This window comes from Pristiophorus japonicus, chromosome 28, assembly GCF_044704955.1.
Source record: "Pristiophorus japonicus isolate sPriJap1 chromosome 28, sPriJap1.hap1, whole genome shotgun sequence".
In the NCBI taxonomy this organism is placed as follows: Eukaryota; Metazoa; Chordata; class Chondrichthyes; family Pristiophoridae; genus Pristiophorus; species Pristiophorus japonicus.
In genome coordinates this window covers 13,906,966-13,923,713 of record NC_092004.1, presented here as the reverse complement: position 1 = coordinate 13,923,713, position 16,748 = coordinate 13,906,966, and the positions used below count along the sequence as shown (strand labels likewise).

The following is a 16,748-nucleotide window of genomic DNA, read 5'->3' as shown; positions in this document are numbered from 1 at the left end:
TTTCCCGAGTATTCGGTGCCACACAGTCCCAGGTTGTCATTGTGTGTTTTGGCTGCACGAATCTATTCCGCAAATGTTGCCAGCTGTGCTATTATCCAATTAGTTCCCACTCCAATATTTTATGAGCATTCAGTTCAAGTAAAACGATAACAATTTTTTACATGGATCATGTTGCTCCATCCAGCCCACTCGAAATAAATTATGTTATTGGGTTTAAAGAAACTGGTGGAAATTGATTCTATTGATGCATAGAAAGAACTGGAACTACGGTCTCAAGTGCTCCTCCTATCAAGAATCGGCACACACACCATCAATGGTTTTACAACTGAGTCATAAACACTTACAATTTTAAACCATTCTCAGACAGCGTGTAAATGAGATAGGGATAACACTTCATCACATGTAAAGAGAAAATGAATGATTGAAGATACCACTGTTCCTCAGTAATGATATTATTATTTATTTCATTCTGAAGAAGGTTATCGGCTAATTAACGGTGATTAAAAGAATTCTTACTTTTGCACGTTGGCTGCATGTCGTCAATTTTATTAGGTTTTGAATTTAAAAATGGTGTTATAAAATTTATCGCCGTGACCTGGAATCAAAGCTGTTTTTCGGTGGCATAAGAAGTGGTTTCACCCAATCATTTAAAGATGATTTCAAAGAATCACGTGGACTTAAATTCGCATCATGGTTACGATTTGTTTCGGTGTGAAACAAGTGGATTAAAAAGGACAATAATGTTAAATACAGAGTAAAGCTACCACTACACAGTCACATCAAAGCCTCCCAGGGCAGGTACAGTACGCGTTAGACACAGAGTAAAGCTTCCTCTACATTGTCCCATCAATCTCTCCCAGGACAGATCCAGCACGGGGTTAGATACAGAGTAAAGCTCCCTCGACACTATCCCATCAATCTCTCCCAGGTCAGGTACAGCACGGGGTTAGATACAGAGTGAAGCTCCCTCTACACTGTCCCATCAATCTCTCCCAGGGCAGGTACAGTACGCGTTAGACACAGAGTAAAACTCCCTCTACATTGTCCCATCAATCTCTCCCAGGACAGATCCAGCACTGGGTTAGATACAGAGTAAAGCTCCCTCTACACTGTCCCATCAATCTCTCCCAGGGCAGGTACAGCACGGGGTTAGATACAGAGTGAAGCTCCCTCTACACTGTCCCATCAATCTCTCCCAGGGCAGGTACAGCACGGGGTTAGATACAGAGTAAAGCTCCCTCTACACTTTCCCATCAATCTCTCCCAGGGCTGGTACAGCGTGGGTTATGTTAGCACAAATCTTTTTCTGGAAGAATCACTCGACATTCGGGGTCGGTTCCAATCCCAAAATGGCCTTTATTACACAGGCGGGGAGAGAGCCTCTGGTCCAACTCCAGGCATTCCACTCCACCGAACAAAGAAATTCATCGATATTTATATGTTTTACAACAGTTCATTACAATTACTTAGCCCATGTCAGCTGGACACAATCCAATCATAAGGACTATAAATTACAAATCGATTCCACTGGGACAATGGAATTGGCCCCTAGGCACCAGGCGACTGTGTGATCACCTCATGTTTTAGCCAGTCCCGCCATCCCGGGAATCAGTCTGGTGAACCTTCGCTGCACTATCTCAATAGCAAGAATGTCATTCCTCACGTTAGGAGACCAAAACTGAACACATTACTCCAGGTGTGGCCTCACCAAGGCCCTGTACAACTGCAGCAACACCTCCCTGCCCCTGTACTCAAATCCCCTCGCTATGAAGGCCAACATTCCATTTGCTTTCTTAACCACCTGCTGTACCTGCATGCCAACCTTCAATGACTGATGTACCATGACACCCAGGTCTCGTTGCACCTCTCCTTTTCCTAATCTGTCACCATTCAGATAATAGTCTGTCTCTGCTTTTACCACCAAAGTGAATAGCCTCACATTTATCCACATTATACTTCATCTGCCATGCATTTGCCCACTCACCTAACCTATTCAAGTCACTCTGCAGCCTCATAGCATCCTCCTCGCAGCTCACACTGCCACCCAACTTAGTGTCATCTGCAAATTTGGAGATACTACATTTAATCCCCTCGTCTAAATCATTAATGTATAGTGTAAACAGCTGTGGCCCCAGCACAGAACCTTGAGGTACCCCACTAGTCATTGCCTGCCATTCTGAAAAGTGCCCATTTACTCCTACTCTATGCTTCCTGTCTGACAACCCGTTCTCAATTCATGTCAGCACACTACACCCAATCCCATGTGCTTTAACTTTGCACATTAATCTCTTGTGTGGGACCTTGTCGAAAGCCTTCTGAAAGTCCAAATATACCACATTAACTGGTTCTCCCGTGTCCACTCTACTGGAAACATCCTCAAAAAATTCCAGAAGATTTGTCAAGCATGATTTCCCTTTCACAAATCCATGCTGACTTGGACCTATCATGTCACCTCTTTCCAAATGCGCTGCTATGACATCCTTAATAATTGATTCCATCATTTTACCCATTACTGAGGTCAGGCTGACCGGTCTATAATTCCCTGTTTTTTCTCTCCCTCCTTTTTTAAAAAGTGGGGTTACATTGGCTACACTCCACTCGATAGGGATTGATCCAGAGTCAAAAGAATGTTGGAAAATGACTGTCAATGCATCCGCTATTTCCAAGGCCACCTCCTTAAGTACTCTGGGATGCAGTCCATCAGGCCCTGGGGATTTATGGGCCTTCAATTCCATCAATTTCCCCAACACAATTTCCCGACTAATAAGGATTTCCCTCAGTTCCTCCTCCTTACTAGACCCTCTGACCCCTTTTATTTCTTTTTCCATCGCAAACACTTTTTTTTTCAGCACTTATTTAGCACGTTACGTCTTTTTTTCCAAACCTTTTAGTTTTATTTTTTAAAAGAGATCAGATTTAACTTTTTGTTTTAAATGTCTCGCATTTTGTTGTGCCTTTTCTTTACCAGTGGTATTTGAAACCTTCACAACAAAATTAACTCTTCACTGTTCCCATCCTAATTTCTGCTCCCCTTTTGTAGAATTTGTATTTATTTTTGAATTACAAAATGTCAAATATGAAATTACTGGATTTTTTTGCCTAACTTCCGTTTTAGAAGCTGATCAAAAACTCTAATTTTTTGCTCTGTAACTTCAATTTTGTGGTCCTATATCTCATAAATTACATCTTTTTTAAGCTTCAGTTCCTGACGCAGAATGTGTACTTTTATTAAAAAGGCTTCCAAACCCAAGATTTTACTATACAACCAAAATGTTTATCAATGAGAATCACCTGAAATATCTCAAAATCACAATTCAAGTATTGTACTGCCAATCTGTAATTTAAAAATCTCTTTCCTGAGCTAAAAGCTTTTGCGTCAAGGTTTTACACAAAGGAAAAATGGGAGCGTACTTCCCCAGCCTACAGCCTCCAGAGACACAGGCTTTTTTTAAAGACATTACAGCTTCCCTTCTCCATTCTTTATCTCATTCCTATACAAACGTTCACAAAAGTCTCTTTTCATTCAGCAAAGTTTATTGTTTGGCTGGCTCTATTCTTGGATCCATACTTCACTTAAGATCATCACTATCAGGTTTTTTTATTTATTACATATTGATGAACCTCCTCTGTTAATTTTATGTGGGCTTGAAGAATCAAGACCACGGCTTTCTCATCTTTATCTTTCCTTTCCTTCTCCCACCGTTCCCGTTGATTTGCTGGCGGGTCCTGGGGGATCCATCCTGACTTAATCATCTTCTCAATTAGTTTCTTTTGTTTTTCCGCCAGCCTACCTACCTACCTACCACCGTTTTGTCTGTCGGTCCGACCCTGTTCACAGGTTTGGTTTCCTTTGGTCGCTGTGCACCGCCTGGTCTCCGGGGTATATTTTCAAATCACACGACCTTGTCCAGGAGATGTCGCTCAGTATCACGATCCCACGGTCTAAGTGTGTGCCCTACGCCTATTTAGTTCCTGGCCGTCACGTGGGACAAAAGTCCTCTTAATTCAGGCTCAGGCTAGGCGTTTGAGATATTAGACCATCTCCTCGTGTCGGTCAACCGGCCTCCACCTTCCGCACCCTTTATAATTAAAATTTTTTGATACACACCCAGGTTTTTCCAAGGACTTCCAGCGACTCCGCGAAATCCTGTTCATGATGCCACTGTCAGCGCAAATGTTTTCATGGAAGAATCACTCGACACTCGGGGTCGGTTCCAATGCAAAAACGGCCTTTATTACGCCGGCAAGGAGAGAGCCTCTGGTCCAACTCCAGGCACTCTACTCCGCCGAACAAAAAAAATTCATCGATATTTATATGTTTTACAATCGTTCATTCTAGTTACTCAGCCCACTTTGGCTGGACATAATCCAATCATAATGATTATAGATTACATATAGGTTTAAATGGGCCAATAGAATTAACCCCGGTACATCAGGGGGCTGCATGATCAGTTCATGACAGTTGGGGGCTGATTCATATCCGTGTGATGTTTTCCAGACCTCCCTTATCTTCGTTAATCATTTGTTCCACCGGTGCCTAGCTCCTCATCTCCGTGGTTGCTAGGCACCCCATCTGGGGGTCACTGACTTGACGACATTCCGTACTAGGTACCGCAGTGTTCTGTATACTATCTTGCCTCAAGTTGTTGATTCAAGACATTCCTGGTACCAGGCTCTGCAGAGTCAGCGCTCAGTCAGCAGTTTTAGCTAACTTGGCTTACCGAGTCCCCATCATGCTTTGCTAAGCCCCCTGGCAGCCATTTATATTTGGCTAACATTTTAAACATACATACATTTATATATTCAGCAGGTGCCTTTGCCTTCCTAAAACCGTGTCTTTCAATTTGTTTATTTACCCTTTTTGCCAGCTTGTTTCCTCTCTCTTTCAAACTCACTTTCTTTATTTTTGCTTTCTAATTCCAGCATTACTTCCCTCCCTACTGAATCTATTCTTAGGTTCCCATCCCGTTGCCAAACTAGTTTAAACCTTCCCCAACAGCACGAGCAAACCACCCCGCGAGGATATTGGTCCCGGCTCTGTTTAGGTGCAAACTGTCCGACTTGTACAGGTCCCACCTCGCCCAGAAGTGGTCCCGATGCCTCAGGAAACTAAAGCCCTCCTGCCTGCACCATCTCTCCAGCCACGTATTCACCTGTTCTATCCTCCTATTTCTGTACTCACTCGCTCGTGGCACCGAGTGTAATCCGGAGATTACTACCTTTGAGGTCCTGTTTTTTAATCTCTCTCCTAGCTCCCTAAACTCTGCCTGCAGGACCTCATCTCTCTTGCTACCCATGTCATTGGTCCTGATATGGACCACGATCTCTGGCTGTTCACCCTCTCCCCCGAGAATGGAGGTGATGGTGTTCCCATGCTCCTGCTGCCCTTGCCCTTCTAGGCGGTAGAGGTCGCGGATTTGGGAGTAGCTGCTGAAGAAGCCTTGGTGAGTTGCTGCAGTGCATTTTGTAGATGGTACAGACTGCAGCCACGGTGCACCGGTGGTGGAGGGAGTGAATGTTGGAGGTGGTGGATGGGGTGCCCAATAAGTGGGCTGCTTTTTCCTGGATGGTGTCGAGCTTCTCGAGTATTGTTGGAACCGCACTCATCCAGGCAAGTGGAGAGTATTCCATCAGACTCCTGACTTGTGCCTTGTAGATGGTGGAAAGGCTTTGGGGAGTCAGGAGTTGAGACACTCACCGCAGAATACCCAGCCTCTGACCTGCTCTTGTTGCCACAGTATTTATGTGACTGGTCCAGTTAAGTTTCTGGTCAATGGTGACCCCCAGGATGTTGATGGTGGGGGATTCGGCAATGATAATGCCGTTGATAGCCGAGCCTGCTTAAGTTGCATGTTCCTGTCGCTGATTGCTGACAGGCGACTGTTGGCTCCGCCCCGTGGGTTTACCTCGAACTTCAAACCACGAAATCGGTTCTCCTGAATTCCAAGGTGTGTACGGAAATCAATCATCAAATGCCCTGTCATTAACCACAGCGGTTCCGGCAATTTTCTGATCACAAAGCGCTTTCAGTCCTTGTCTTTGTCCAGAAAATTGCAAACGTGGAAATTCGGGAGTTTTTGACTTTGAAAGGAGAACATTGTTGTTTTGTGCAGCTCCGGTCAGAGAAATATTTGTGAAAGGAACTTTTTGCAGAGAGAGGGATTGAGCATTTCAGCATGTTGCTGAACACTTCTCTCTGGGCACTGAGCTGAGCAGCAGCTTGCGAAGTGCAGTGGTGATCACGTTCGCCTCACATGTGAAAAGTCCGCAGCTCGATCACGGACAGAAACATTGTTGTTGAAACAAAAACATGTCTGCAATAAAATTGAACAAAAGCATTCCAGGGTACATTGATGCATGAGCAAACTACCTCAGGCCTGGGCCAAAGCTCCCTGTACACCGAGCACAGGCTGAGGAAAACCCCAGGGAAGAGGATATCCCGGTCACTGGGCCTTCCAGCTGCACTGAACAAGTGCCCGGTCTGAAACTTTCCAGAGTAATAATTTGGAACAAATACATCCAACCGTTAGGACGGCCAAGCGGTCTAAGGCACTGCTCAGGTCACAGTCTTCTCTGGAGGCATGGGTTTAAATCCCACTCCGAACATTCATTGTGTTTAATTTCAAAATCATTTGTTTTGACACCACTCTGAAGGGCTTTGGGACATCCATCTAACTTCATAAAATTACTCCACTTCAATTACAAACGGTGATATCAAATTTACTTCACAAACCAGGAATCGATCCCAGGTGGCTGTACCACGTTCCTTTCGCGACAGCCACCTGGGATAGATTCCTGGTTTGTGAAGGTGCCCTCTAAATATCTCGCACTGCTAATTTAAAAACACAGTTATAATTTGTTTCGGTGCAAAAGAAGGCAGGATCGAAGTGCCAAATGGTAGACTCCTGCTCCTGGTTCTTGTGTTCGTATGCAGATCACAGAACAAATGATTAAATTATCAACTCTCCCTCAGTTCGCATTCCTTTTATTGTGCAAAGACGATCATGGGTTCAGTAAAGATGTTTTCCCGTGAAAGCAACATAAAGTTTAAGGAAAATAATTCGCCCAACTCGAACCCACGACCCTGAGATCATGAATCTCATGCTCTACCGACTGAGCTAGCCGGGCTGCTCAACATCTACCCTGTCAATCCCCTTCAGAATATTGTCCGTTTCAATGAGATCACCTCTCATTCTTCTAAACTCCAGAGAGTATCGGCAGATTCTACACAATCTCTCACCATAGGACAGTCCTCTCATCCCAGGAATCAATTGGTGAACCTCTGTTCTACCACCTCCCAGGCAAGTGTATCCTTCCTCAGATAAGGAGACCAAAACTGTGCGCAGTAGTCCAGGTGTGGTCTCACCAAGGCCCTGTACAATTGTAGCAAGATTTCCTTACTCTTGTACTATGGGCTATATATTACGTATTATGGGCCGAATAACCTGTTTTTCTGCTGATTCTACAGGTGTATAAAAAGTTATTAAAATTCGGCCGTCGCTCAGCAAACATATTTGTATTTCCTTCAGTGTGCAACACATGTGGGTGGATTAATGATGATTGAAACAATTATTGTCACAGTCTCTCACAGAATTATTTTTGACAACTTGCTCTGTAAAAATGCTTTCCCTGACTAATGGACTAAGGTCACCACAGTTCAAGTACAATACCTTACCTCATGGAGTCATTACTAGAGTGCTTACAAACACAATAACTGGTGACGAGAATACGAATTTCCACGCGACAATGGCTAACCTTGGCACGTTTGAACAATTCGCCGATGGGGAAGATGGGGAGGCCTTTGTGGAAAGGCTTGAACACTTCTTTATTGCGAACGACCTGGCGGGAGACGACCCTACCTCGCTGGCTGATAAGTGCTGAGCTATCCTGCTCAGCAGTTGTGGGCCCACCGTCTATGGCCTTGTCAGGGATTTGCTAGTCCCAGAGAAGACAACAACATATGTGGAGCTCATAACGCTGATACAGGAACAGCTCAAACCTAAAGAGAGCATCCTCACAGCTGGACACCAGTTCTATACCCACCGGTGGCCCGAAGGCCAAGAAATCGCAAAATATGCTGCAAACCTGAGACGATTGGCTGCACCATGTGATTTTAGCGATCACCTCAGCAAAGCACTAAGGGACATCTTTGTTATTGGAATCGGCCACGAGGACCTTCTCCACAGGCTGCTCTCTGCGGACACCACGGTCACCCGACTGAAAGCAAATAACGTGAGCCAGGCATTCATGATCTCGACCTGAATCTCCAATTGGATGTCTCACCCCCAGGACTCTAACCCGGCAAGTACTGTGAACCGACTGATGCCTTTTAGAGGCAGGGCTGCTGCTAGCAGTCTCTCTCAGGGAAGAGAGAAGAGAACCCTGAGTCCCGCAATCCTGAGTCCACCACATGGGGCCAACCGGCCAACCCCATGCTGGCGCTGTGGAGGAAATCACAGGGCCCACCAGTGCCGCTATAAAGACTATACTTGCAAAGGCTGTAACATGAAGGGCCACCTCCAGCGAATATGCAAGAGAAATTGTACTCACCGAGTCGATGAAGAGTTGGCCGATCATCCGGAGTCCAGCGACGATGAGGTGTACGGAGTGTTTACCTGCACCACCAAGAGTTCCCCGGTGAAAATGGAAGTTGAAATCAACTATGTTCCAGTCACGATGGAGGTGGACACAGGGACGATCCAGTCACTGATGAATCAGGCAGCCTTTGAGAAACTCGGGGACAATCCAATCGAACGACCTAAAATGATCCCGATCGAAGTGAAACTGCTCACCTACACAAACGATACATCCCAATCGTTGGCAGCGTGGATGTCCAGGTGTCCCATGGCGGCGAGATGCACAGGGTACCTTTGTGGATCATTGCTGGTGATGGTCCAAAGCTATTAGGAAGAAGGTGGATGAAAAAGATCACTTGGAGCTGGGAAACGCTCCAACCTCCAGCGATCGACGTCCTCCGCGGCCCCGAAGTTGGATCCAGCACAACACCTGAAAAACCAACCGCCCAACTCGATTGTGAGGCGACGACACAGACCGCTCAAACCAACGGCGAGATGATCCAGCCCAAACAACCAGACCTCACCTTCCAGGCTCCAGTGGCAGGACTCCACAGGAAGAAAATTCACGCAGAAGGTAACTTCCCGGCTTCCGTGGCAGAACCTGGGGAGAAAAGGATCACCGCAGCCTAACCCATGGAGAGAAAGAAGATGGCGTCCAAACCACGAGGTGAAGCGCCTGAAGTCAAGATGGCGGCAGCCAAACCAAAAGGGAGCAACACGTGATGCCGAGCGGCGAACCGGATTGGGGTAAAGTTTGCAAGACCCTCTAAAAGGGGACCGGCAACCCATCACAATTAAAGGGACAGTTCCACTCTTGAGTGGGCAAATGCATGGCAGATGAAGTATAATGTGGATAAATGTGAGGTTATCCACTTTGGTGGTAAAAACAGAGAGACAGACTATTATCTGAATGGTGACAATTTAGGAAAAGGGGCGGTGCAACGAGACCTGGGTGTCATGGTACATCAGTCATTGAAGGTTGGCATGCAGGTACTGCAGGCGGTTAAGAAAGCAAATGGCATGTTGGCCTTCAGAGCGAGGGTATTTGAGTACAGGGGCAGGGAGGTGTTGCTACAGTTGTACAGGGCCTTGGTGAGGCCACACCTGGAGTATTGTGTACAGTTTTGGTCTCCTAACTTGAGGAAGGACATTCTTGCTATTGAGGGAGTGCAGCGAAGGTTCACCAGACTGATTCCCGGTATGGTGGGACTGACCTATCAAGAAAGACTGGATCAACTGGGCTTGTATTCACTGGAGTTCAGGAGAATGAAAGGGGACCTCATAGAAACGTTTAAAATTGTGATGGGTTTAGACAAGTTGGATGCAGGAAGAATGTTCCCAATGTTGGGGAAGTCTAGAATCAGGGGTCACAGTCTGAGGATAAGGGGTAAGCCATTTAGCACCGAGATGAGGAGATACTTCTTCACCCAGAGAGTGGTGAACCTGTGGAATTCTCTACCACAGAAAGTAGTTGAGGCCAATTCACTAAATATATTCAAAAGGGAGAAGATGAAGTCCTTACTACTAGGGGGATCAAGGGGTATGGCAAAAAAGCAGGAAGGGGGTACTGAATTTGCATGTTCAGCCATGAACTCATTGAATGGCGTTGCAGGCTAGAAGGGCCGAATGGCCTACTCCTGCACCTATTTTCTATGTTTCTATGTTTCTATGTTTATACAGCGATGATGGTGATACATATGTAAAAGATGTAACTGACAATTTCAAGTTGGTAAATGTAACTTATCATGATTGCGATCAGAACCAATGTATTGTGAGAGTAAACGAAGTGATGACGTGCGATGCTGGGATTTACATGTCTGCCGACAAAACCAAGGGCAACCTCCCGTCAGCACCCAGGTCCCGCGACCATGTAGCCTGCCCCTCCGGGACCAATGTGATACCCCAGGGAGTGTGGCCACACACAGAGGGAGCATACCAGCTGCAGGGCCAGTGATCAGCGGACGTCAAAGGCACCACTACCGGTACCCTGCCCATGTTCGGCTCCACCTCTCTGGCCACCAGGGCCAGTACTGGGAGCGAGCGGATAGCACCCTCCTGCCCTCCCAACAGGACCTGGGATGACCAGGCTCCCACTATCGCTGAAGAGCAGCAGGGAGACACCGCAGCTTTAAAGGTGGACAGGGAGGCCACACACTCCTGTGGGTCTGCCGACCACGAGGCAACGGCAAAGGGTCTGAGACTCAGCCAGGTGAGCGATCTGAGCCCACCCAGCTTGCAGGGGACACAGCGCCGCCATCAGACAACCTGGACACAGTCTGGTTACTCTGGAACTAGTGTCCTCACCCACCTGCACCTACACAACCCAGGAGCAAGACTGTGACACCACGTATGTACCTTACCTGTAAAATGTACTTGTTCCACTACTGCAGAACCCAAACAGTGATGTAACTAATCCGATGTTTTTTTGTTCTTTCTGTCTGTACAGGTCTGCACATGCAGGTGTTGAGCCACACACAGGGTCTATGTATGGGGCGGGGGAATGGATGTATGTAGCCATGGACACACATGGATCACACCCAGAACCCACACAACCGCCACTGCAACCTCCAACCATCCAATGCTGACCATTTCCCAATGTCGTGGCAATAAGGACTTGGGGGTCCACAGGGAGAGAACCAAGCCAAAGCATAGACAAGGTGCAAGGGCTTTGGGCACCCAAGTCTCGGGCCAGAGCACACAATGCAAAGGCAAGTGGCACAAGACTTAGGGGAGAGTGATGTTGTGTCTGTATAATATAAGTATACTCCCTGTACACTCAATGTACAGTTACATAATACTACTGGATGTACCTTCACACTGTATACACGATGCCTGTACCACCAGAGGGTGCAACTGGTGGAGACCTCGGGATCACCGGTACACGACAGGTAACCAGGTATAAAACGGAGCTCACCATACTATACCCTCACTCAGGAGCTGCAATAAATGGACTAAGGTCACCACAGTTCAAGTACAATACCTTGCCTCATGGAGTCATTACTTGAGTGCTTACAGACACAATAGAAAGAGATTAAACATTAAATGGTAGGACATTGAGAATTGTAGAGGAACAAAGCGACCTGGGAGTGCATGTCCACAGATCCCATAAGGTAGCAGGCAAGGTGGATTAGCTGGTTAAGAAGACATACAGAATGCTGGCCTTTATTAGCCGAGGCCTAGAATAAGAGAGCAGGTGGATTATGCTTGAATATAAAACACTGGTTAGGCCACAGCTGGAGTACTGCGTGCAGTTCTCGTCACCACTTTACAGGAAGAAGACTGTGATTGCACTGGAGACTTACAGAGGAGATTTCGAGGATGTTATCGGGAGTGGAGAATCTTAGCTATGAGGACAGATTGGATAGGCTGAATTTGTTTTTCTTGGAACAAAGTGGGCTGAGGGGAGGCATCATTGAAGTGTATACAATTATGAGGGGCCGTGATATATTGGATAGAATGGGCCCATTTCCCTTAGCAGAGGTGTCAACAACCATGGGGCATAACTTTAAAGTCTTGGTAGAAGGTGTAGGGGGGATTTGAGGGGAAAATTCTTCACGCAGAGGGTTGTGGGGGTCTGGAACTCACTGCTTGAAAGGGTGGTAGAGGCAGAAACGCTCACCACATTTAAAAAGTGCTTGGATGTGCACCTGAAGTGTCGTAACGTGCAGGGTTATGGACCGAGAGCTGGACAGTGGGATTAGGCTGGAGAGCCTGTTATTGGCCGGCACGGTCACAATGGGCCGAAATGGCCTCCTTCCGTGCTGTAAACTTCTGATTATATAATTCTATGAAAAATAATCACCCAACGCGGGGCTGGTTTTAGAATCTCATGATCTCCTGACTGAGTTTGCTGGGATTCTGCAAAATACACCTTTTTGTCGTTGATTACAGCCAGGTGCCTGTTGGCTCTGCCCCAGATGTTTAAACTTGCTGTCGAGGAACTGCCAGGATCTTCTTGAATGGTGGACCAGACTAGAGGGGCTGAATGGCCTACTCCGGCCCCTAATCCTTACATGCTTATGATCTTATGACCTTTCACAGGAGAACAAACTCGCCCCTGAGCACGAGGAGAAAGTTCCAGAAAATATTCCCACCCGGTGAGCTTTCGCCTGTGAGGCGAACGTGTTAACCGCTATACTGCGGAATCATCTCCACTTTCAGCACCTGGTCAGACAGAAATGTGAAGCGAGCAGGTGAACTGCTGAATCCCACTTTTAAGGAGTTGGTCGTGGTGTCAAACAATGAGTTTTGCTCAATGACGAGAATGAAGAAGTGGGATTTGAACCCACGCTTCCAGAAAAAAAACTACAAACTGACCACAGCACCTGAGACCGCTCGGCCATCCTGACTATTTAATGCTGTATGTGGCCATCTGCAGGTTGATTTTGAACTTTTGTGTCCTGCTACATGAAATTAATGAGGGCAGCAGGCGTATCTCTGTCTGACACCGGGGAAACAGTGAGACAGACCTTGGAGCAAGGATCTGGTTATTGCCAAACAGTAAAGAAAATATTAATTCCCGAATTATCCTGAAGAACTGTGACCTCGACGTGAAGAAATATCACCAACGATGTCTCCGCAAGATCCAACAAATCCCCTGGGAGGACAGACGCACCAACATCAACGACCTTATTCAGGCTAACATCCCCAGCTTTGAAGCACTGACCACACTCGATCAGCTCCGCTGGGCAGGCCACATTGTCCTCATGCCAGACAAGAGACTCCCAAAGCAAGTGCTCTACTCGGAGCTCCGTCATGGCAAACGAGCCAAAGGTGGCAGCAGAAACTCTACAAGGACACAATCAAAGCCTCCCTGATAAAGTGCAACATCCCCACTGACACTCAGGAGTCTCTGACCCAAGACCACCCTAAGTGGAGGAAGTGCATCCGAGAGGGCGCTGAGCACCTCGAGTCTCATCGCCGAGTGCATGCAGAAATCAAGTGTAGACAGCAGAAAGAGCGTTCGGCTAACCTGTCCCACCCATCCCTTCTCTCAACGACTATCTGTCCCACCTATGATAGCATCTATGGCTCTAGTATTGGGCTTTTCAGCCACCAAAGAACTCATTTTCGGAGTGGAAGCAAGTCTTCCTCGATTCCGAGGGACTGCCTATGTAGATTCCAAAATTCGTGGAAACCCCCCAGTGTTTGGACTCACTGAAAAGGAAATTCGATTTGGGACGAGTAAACATAAAGTTTGGGATTCTAAAATGCATATGGAAGAAATCTACAATTCTTAATCAAGTTTGGGATTTTAAAAGACATGTTTGGGCCTGTGGGGAAAAGCTGCAGTGACAGAGGGGTGGGATTTAGAGTTTGGATATTGTAGCTAATCAGTTTGTCTGGGGGAGCTCTTTAACCATAGTCAGGCTCCCAGAAAACATTAGCATTTAAACAATCGACCACGGAAGAAACATTATCCACCCCACCCACAGGACCCAAATATCACATCCATATTCCAACACCTTTTCAACATGTATAGAAATATCTGGCTCAGCTCAGACTTCCCGAAGCCAAAGCAGTGCTATTACAATGGACAAGAGTTCATCAGTTCATAAAGAAGGAATATCGCCGTCCCAAAGTCTATCAACACCAGATTAAAACATTTAATCGAGTCTCAGTTAGCTAGTCCGCCAAAACTTATACAAAGAAGAACACTTAAATCAATGGGCAGCAAAACTTAAACAAAAGAAACGTTAGATTTGGCACGAAGATTAAGCCACCTCTCAGAGAATAACTGGGGGCCTATCGTACCAAAAGCAACCTATTTTTCTGACCATTACTTTGGAACAACTAGATCAAGATCGAGAGCACATGGCAAGAGAACACAGGAAGAGACATCACGACATCAGAGAAAAGAACTTCAAAAAACCAATCAGTGGAACATCAATACCAACTGATTTGGTAACAGGCATCAACCGGACCACCGCGACCGACGGACCCAACCAGGAAAATCAACCACTAGAAAACCGGGGTCCACGCAAGTGTTCCACTCTACAATTTGTGCCTCGACTGTCCAGCTGGTAAAAATTACCGAAACAACTTAAAACCCTATTGATGACAAAGGATACCGGCTTCAGGACAATCAGAATACTTCGTCACAGACAAGGCACCGGAAGGCTGGAAGTTAGATCACACCGGTTGTGGGAGAGCTGGTTGGTGGTGACATGGAAGTGTCTGCAGTGTGCGGGACCAGACTGCTTCCACACATCCACAATGAATGTCCCACCCTTTATTTGGGAAAAGTACAACTGAGAGTGAGCAAGTTCCATCCCGATCAGAGCAATCTGAAGCTTTAACTGACTGACATCCTGGTTTGGGATTGTAATGTCTGTAAGCATGTAATGCTTGTAGCGCCACACTGTGGATGTGGACGTATTGTGTACTGCAACTGTACAGTTAATCATTAAACAGAACAGGCTCTTTCCGGAGAGTTCCGAGAGAGCAGCCTGCATGTTAGGAAGCTGTGTGTGCTGTGCACTGTGAAGATATCACAGGGATGTCTTGCAATATGTGCATCTATCAGTCTCTGTGGTGCAATGGATTTGTGCGTTCAGCTGTTAACTGCAAGGTTGGTGGATCGTAGCCCATTCAGGGACAAAGCCTTTAATTGTTTTTCCCTGAGGATTCGGTGCCGTGCAGTTCCAGGTTGTCATTGTGCGTTTTGGCTGCACGAATATATTCCGCAACCATTGCCAGCTGTGCTGTTATCAAGTTATACCAACTGTTACTTGCATTTTCGTGTGGTTGTTCGTTGTCTCGTCGCCAATTGATACGCTCATAATAAAGAACAATGAGTTAGTGTGACATTAGCTCCTTTAATAAGACTCCAGCGTGCTTATATCTCCCAATGGATGCTGGAATCGCTTGGGACTCCATCAGGTTGGCCCTCTGGTGTTGGTGTGATACAGGTGGCCAAGGGTTAAATACATAACACAAGGTGTGTACGGAAATCAACCATCAAAAGTCCTGTCATTAGCCACAGGGGTTTCCGGCAATTTTCTGATCGCAAAGCGCTTTCAGTCCTTGTCCTTAACATTGCAGATGTGGAAATTGGCGAGTTTAATGACTTTGAAAGGAGAACATTGTTGTTCGGTGCAGTTCCGGTCAGAGAAATATTTGTGAAAGGAACTTTTTGCACAGAGAGGGATTGAGCATTTCAGCTTGTTGCTGAACACTTCTCTCTGGGCACTGACCTAAGCAGCAGTTTCCGTAGTGTAGCGCTTATCATGTTTGCCTCACACGCGAAAGGTCTGTTGCGAGCCTGGGCGGAAACATTATTTCTGAAGCAAAAACTTGTCTGCAATAAAATTGAACAAAAGCAGTCCAGGGTACATTGTCGCATGAGCAATGAACATTTTAAAACTAATCTACTCAAATACAGAGTGTGTAAAATCAGATCGGGGATATAACTTCATCAAGGGTTAAAGTTTCACTCATTATTAAAGTTCAGTTATTGAAATTTCGATTGTCCTTGTTCGCATTTCTTTCATTCTGTGAAACAACACTATCGGTTTGACCATCAGATCTAAGTTGCATTTGAAACCCACAAACAACTCATTAATTATTCGCTCTTCCCCAGTTCCAGAGCTCAGAGGGTTATTGTCCATCCCTGGGATGCAAGCTACCTCGGAACCGGGCCAAACCTCCCCGTGCACCGATCACAGGCTCAGGAAAACCCCGGGGGAGAGGATATCCCGATCACTGGGCCTTCCAGCAACACTGAACAAGCGCCCGGTCCGAAACTTTCCTGAGTAATAAATTATAACTGCAGCATCCAACAGTCAGGATGGCCGAGCGGTCTAAGGCGCTGCGTTCAGGTCGCAGTCTCCTCTGGAGGCGTGGGTTCAAATCCCACTCCTGACATTCAGTGTTTTAAATTGCAAACTCATTTGTTTTGACACCACTCTGAAGTGCTTTGGGACATCCATCTGACATGATAAAATTACTCCACTTCAATTGCAAGCGGTGATATCAAATATACTTCCCAAACCGGGAAACGATCCCGGGTGGCTGTAGCGAAAGGAATGGTTTTGTGAAGCATTGAAAGGTGCCCTGTAAATATCTCGCACTGCTAATTTAAACTCACGGTTATAATTTGTTTCGGTGCAAAAGAAGGCAGGCTCGAAGGGCCAAATGGCCGACTCCTGCTCCTGGTTCTTGTGTTCTTAT

The 16,748-nt window shown here is 46.3% G+C and overlaps 1 non-coding gene across 1 annotated transcript; it reads left to right on the top strand.

Annotated features, from left to right (window-relative positions):
* The first annotated feature begins 16,359 nt into the window (after nucleotides 1-16,359).
* Nucleotides 16,360-16,442, top strand: trnal-cag (transfer RNA leucine (anticodon CAG)). Its single transcript has one exon. It is a non-coding gene; the product is annotated as a tRNA-Leu (tRNA).
* Nucleotides 16,443-16,748: the final 306 nt, after the last annotated feature.